The sequence below is a fragment of the Sinocyclocheilus anshuiensis genome, unplaced genomic scaffold (genome assembly GCF_001515605.1).
Source record: "Sinocyclocheilus anshuiensis isolate Anshui unplaced genomic scaffold, SAMN03320099.WGS_v1.1 scaffold385, whole genome shotgun sequence".
Taxonomy (NCBI): domain Eukaryota; kingdom Metazoa; phylum Chordata; class Actinopteri; order Cypriniformes; family Cyprinidae; genus Sinocyclocheilus; species Sinocyclocheilus anshuiensis.
In genome coordinates this window covers 435,431-441,895 of record NW_015539876.1, presented here as the reverse complement: position 1 = coordinate 441,895, position 6,465 = coordinate 435,431, and positions in this window count along the sequence as shown.

Below are 6,465 nucleotides of genomic sequence, written 5' to 3'. Positions count from 1 at the left end.
GGATGGTCTACTATTTCAGGTCGATTTTTGAAGTGTGGATCCGTGCACACTCTAATGGCTAATATTGCCCACAATCCATTGCGCTTTGGTGAAGGATTCTGTCCAGAACTACAAACATGAATAAAATGCGTTAAATAACTACAAACATGGCGGATGTGCACGACCTGCGGTTAGGTAGAGAGGCTTAGAAAAAGGAATTTGAGTTACTAATATTCAACATTTAACCTGGTAAAAAATATTGATTTAATGTTATCTGTGTTATATTTCATCTGCAACAGCAATGCAATATAAACATCCGTTTGGTCGCTAACTTTTAAATGCATCATTATGCATAAAATATGAGCAGAGTTCTCGGCATGAAAGACTGGCAGATCAATGTGCTACTTCTTTTCTCTCCAATACGGTAGGGAGTTAAATGAAATGCAATGTGGAGGATGTTAACTGTGACAAGATGATTTACAGGCCAGTTTACAGTGACAGGGTGCTGTATCTATGCGACAGAGCGTCTGTTAAAGACGCAGTTGTGTGACGTGATAGTATGTCCCAAAGCTTGCCTACTCTTCTACTACACACTCAAAAGTGTGCACTTTTTCTTCACCAAAAGAGTACATACTTTAAGGGCGTAGTATAAGTAGGCACATTGAGGCGCAGCACCAGTTTCTTTGTGAAAAGTTCTTTTTTTTTGCCAATGAAGCTTTTAGCAATTATTTAAAATGCATCTGATCACTCTACACAATAATCTAGAAACAATGTGAATGAACACAACAACAGCTTAAGCAGCAAACTTTGCAAAACACAAAATTTATGTCACTGCCAAAACTTTTGGCCACGACTGTACATCCACACTGTAAGATTCACCTTTAGAAATATGAAAGTAAAATTACTAAATAACTCATAAACTTTTGTGACATTAATGGCACAATTTGTTGTGACAAATAGTACCTTCCTATAATACTTGGTGTGGGCTTTCCATCTGTGACCAAAAGTTAAATAATCGTGGCAAAATAAAGGCTAAGACAGTTTGCTGAAGTATTTTGATAAATCTTTTATTTGTAGACATCCTAATTTGTATACTGAACACTGTCTTGTATTCACAAGGGGTTTATCCCATTGCTAAACATCCCTCTAAAATTTTTCTACAAGCAGTGGGTTTACTGCATTTCAAATCTTACCAGCCTAAAAATACATATGCATAGCGATCTTTTGTCCCTCGTGTGGATGGCTTGTGTTCAAGGAGAGGAATTATATCTCTCTTGTTTGTTGAGGAGTGAGTGAATCTCAACAGTCATCTCTCAGCTATGATAATAGGATATCATGCATATTTATCCAAACAGCTTTGTGTCCTCAATTTAATTATGTTTCCAAGGCCGCAGACACAGATATCTCTATCTTCAGGGAAATCATATCTTAATCTGCAGGATCTACTGTTTTTAATGTTAAAAAGCTCATTTGATTTGCCTTTTATATTTGTTTTACCTTCTAAACACACTTCTAAAAGTCTCTACAGATTTCTGGATCGAGGAACAGATGCATGCTGTTGAAATGATCTTGATTATTTAAATGCACTTCATTTCTGACACTTGTCATATGTGGTAGTGCTTCATTCAGATCCCTCACTGCCACAGTTTTGAGTGATTGTAGCCATATAGCTTTAGTTTACTTATTATTTTATTAGATTAGTTTGTCTCAATGCATTTTTTGTACACGCTACTTTTCCTGTTGCCCTTAGAGGAGACAGACATTTCTTTTGGTCACACTTTATATTGTTCACGCTTTAGTGTAAGTATATAATTTATTGTGTAAAGTAAATGATGAAGCATTATTTTTTGCTTAATTTTAAACTTACTATGTAACTTTGGAGCTGCTCGTAAATATTTTTTGTTAATATTAGTATAACTATAATTAATTATATTTCCATTTAATATGAATGTAAAGTATGGGTAGTTGACATATGGACAAATGGACCATTTTTTATGCAATAAATGAACAAATGAACATTGCGTAAACTAACATTTAAGCAATAAATGTTCACGGATCCCTAGCGATTGGCCAACTAGAAAAAAAATATTTTGTGAGTCCTATATTCAGTAGTTAGGTAAGGAGTGCCTAAACTGTACAGGAAACTGTACTGTACAATTTATTTAATTTATTTGACAGTTTTAGCACAGTACTATGTAAATTTATGACAAGTGATTTTTGAAAATTGAGCCTGATCAGATAATATATTTAAATATTAGTTTTATACTTTTGTTCAGTTGAACAGATTTCTGTATTTTACAGTTCCGCAGCAAAACAATTTCCACATTTTACTTAAAATTAACTTTTAAATAATCGAATTAAACACTATTATATTTAAAGACAAACTCTTTGCTGTCAAGTCAAATCATAAAAAAGAGAAAAACTTGTTTTTTTTCCCTCATTCTGCACTACTGTCTTCGGTGTTGCTTTTATTCACTTGTGAATCCCAGAAAAGTGGTGTAGAGCATATAGGACAGGATTTGAAAATGTGTCAAAGCTCATTAGTATCAGATCTCTGCATCCATTCGCCAGACCTGCCGATGGAATGCAAGAGATGAGAGGGTGCATCTGACAGAGGTTTTGGATGTAAGATATCCCTGCAGACATAATAAGAGTAATGGATGGTGGGGAACGTTCATGCTCTGTTTATAGGCTATAGTGATTCTCTGCCAAGAAGCCTGAGGTGATCCTGCTGCAGAAAGCCTACTGTACAATTGACTGTACATACTTTATGTGACAAGCAGTTATTTTTTTCCAGAAGTTATTTATCCCTTTTTTTTTCATTCACTCCCAGACCTTACAGATATCACATACATACTCTGTTTATTTATTTATTTTTAAGTTGTATGTGCATTGTCCTGACAGTGGTTTTGTAAATTGGACTTCTCTTTCCTGGTGTTAGACGCATCTGGGCACGTCTCCATGGAAACACCCTCTATCTCGCTTCCACTAAAGCAATCAATCTACCGATCCCATCAGGCTGAGGAGAAATCTGATCTATTAAGGAGCACAGAGCAGAAATCCAACCTCAGGGTAGGGCTGTCAATGTAGCCCTGGATAGTAGCAGAAGAGAGACAAAATCTAATAATTGAGACTGAAATGCCTCTTCACACCAGAAGGCATCGGCTGTCCTAGAGAGAGAGAGTGTTTAGAAAGATTAAACATCCTCTGGTTAGATTCTAACCACAGCCAAACATTATGCTACAGAAACAGAAAGCTTGTACCATTATAGTATGTAAGTTGTAGGTGTACTTAGTTCAGTGATTATGATTATCATCAGAAATCTTTTTCTAAATAAAATGTAAAGCATTAAAGAATTAGTTGATCCAAAAAAAAAATAAAAAATTTGGTCAATATTTACTTAACTTATTTTGTTTGTAAATAGTATTCTGCTATTCTTTCTGTCGAACACAAAAGTAGAAACCCCTCCTGTTTCGGTTCAACTCACTGGTCACAGTAGGTTTTGAATTAGTTCACTAGAAATGAAGATTGTTTGTGAAGTTTGGTAATAATGATTCGTATGCACTACTTTTATGGTGCTTTTTCTGTTTTATTTTTTAGTTTGTTTGTTCCACGGAAGAAAACAAGTCATACTGTGTTGACATGAACAACGGAAAATAATGACAGAATTTTCATTTTTTGATGAACTATTCCTTTAAACAAGTAAACAAACTAAAACCTATCAAAATGTAATTTTACTTTTCACTTGTATGCTTCCTCTGTGAAGGAGCCGTATCTTACATCCTATAAAAGATGAAAAGCTAATGGAGGCTAAAGAAAGCCATTTTAGAGCTTCCTGGAGAGCCCACAGCGTACTGATGTATAAAGCCTGAAAAAGATGCATTTCAGATGGACCGATTCCATTTAGGTTGCTCCTTAACTACTGAATAATGGGAAGTGGATGTCCAAAGTCTTCATGATAGGCAAACACTTTTCTGAATAAAAAATTGATTCACCTCCATTTTAAAATCAAAGCCCCCATGTCTCAGGGATCTGGGTTGGCTGTTGTGTCATGCCATCTTTCATTTTTAACTCTTCCAGCAATCGTCATGTATGTTCAATGCACTATTGCAATTTGATACATTGTCAAAACAGAGCATCCCTGGTTAGCAGAGTTATTTGCTATATGACTTTTATCCATAGTGACTTGAAGTCCAATAAATGTAAGGAAAGGCCTCTAGGATATAGGCTTAAATGGGGACCTTAAAGGAATCGTTCACTTAAAAAAGAAAATTAGCTGAAAATGGTCATTAAGATGTTTTTAACTTCAAACTGTTATTTCCATCTGAAATATGAGTTCTATATCTATAATATTTCTCTCTTCAGTGAAAAGGTTGTCTCGTCTGAAAAAATATGCAAAGATTAAGCACCGCTGACAAGCAAAAACCGATGGTGAAGGGTAACATTTATTATGGATAATTATCAAATAAACAAGTCTTCTTCTAAGTAGTTCATTATACTAACATTAGGCTTTTAGGCGGTTGCCAGGCAACATAGCAGTTTGGCACATCAATACAGAATGTTCACAGGTGTGTGTGTGCTTTTTGTTTGTTTTTTTTGTTTTTTTTTTTGTTTTTTTTTGGGGGGGGGGGGGGACTATTCATTTTAGAATTAGTGTTTTGACAATTGCATGTGTACTTTCATAAGATGCTGTACTGTAATTACGTAAGTGTTCAGAAAGTCGCAAAGGACAGGAGAGAAATTGGACAACGGCTAATGGCAGTAAATCCTTATCCATGAAATTGCTGGTGTTAAAAGTATATTGGAGAGTGGCACTGTTCCCGAAATGCCTGAAGACTTAGTGTCGCTGTCAACCATATCAGAAGCCTGACAGTACGACACCCCACAATTTCTCCAAACATACTCTGATGAGAAGAATACAGGTTTTCGAGGGCAAGTACCAAAGTGATGCTTCTTTTGATCACAGCTGATAGAGGACTCTCTCGCTCTCGACTGCTATAATGAGTTATTTGCATATCTATGACTAAAACATATTTCAATCACAAAGGCTTATCATTTATAAACATGTATCAAGTAATTGCAGGGAAGGGAAAAGAGACTGGTTCTGCCTGAACCTAATTGGATTTCTAATCAGAAAATCGCGTATACAAAGAAACAATGCACTATTGTTGGCTTTGAAATTATGTACAGTTTGAACTTTGTTAACCTTCTGAATCAGCCACTCTGTGTGAACGATAGCATGAGACATCAATAAATGACTATTTTATCAAAGAAGTACTTCTCTCCATAATGTGTAATATCATATTTGATATTAACTATTGATGATATACAGCGGCCCAAAATAGAATCCAGACACTTTTGGACACTTAAACAGATTCTGTCATCATTTATTCACCCTCATGTTGTTCCAAACCCATAAGACTTTGGTTAGTCTTTGAAACACAAATAAGATTTTTAATGAAACCTAAAAGGTTTCTGTCCCTTTATGGTAACCAAAACTTAAAAGACCCAAAAAGGTCATAAAGGCCTCATAAAATGAATCCATATGAATCCAGTCATTTTGAAGAGATATGCTCGCTTTATATCATGATATTAAATTTTTATTTATTTATATCTAAACTACAATCGACACATTCATATACAGTAGCACATCACATGATAAACATGGAAGCTCATGTGTGCGTCACATGCTACAACAAACTTCATGGACAAGCTTCCATTAAAAATATTAATTTGGGTTTCAGATAATTTGGGTTTTAAGTCATTTATATTTGAATTTCATTACATTAGATACAAAATATTGAAACAAACAAATGATGCTAGTGCTTTTCTGAAATGTTTGTATTAAATATATTTTACTAAATAAAAGCCACAGGATGTTTTATTATATAATGCAAAACAATTTATGCATTTTTAATCGTGGTTTAAGTTTCCAAATACTTTTAGAGCCACTGTACATCAATAGCTAAAATAACTTGGCCATTTATTATTTAAATCTGTTCATATATAAATTCTATAAAGATGAATTTAACAACACATGTATCCTGAAACTTGAGTGAGTTAATTAACTTTAAACAATTTAAATACAATTGACTTTGTACGGTACACTTTGTTCCTCCTATTATGAGTTTCTAGCATATTATGGTTCATGAAGATTCCACCTGAAAATCCCATGAGACATTTTACTGAAGATCCCAATTGCTGCCTCTCTGCCCTCTACTGTGTGTTGTACTGCAGAATGATCAATTGCCCTAAACTGAGCGAACAACAGCAGAAAAAGAAAATTAGACAAAGATAGAGTTAGTTGGGTGGTTCATCATTGCTCACAATTCCCACTGAACCATTACGATCCAAAGTATAAGCCAGAGGTCTTCAACTCACTGTCCTGCAAAGTTGATTTCCAACCTGCTTTAGCACACCTGCTTGTGTTTTCAAGCAGTCCTGAAGAACTTGATTAGGTGCTTCAGGTGTGTGTGATTAGGGTTG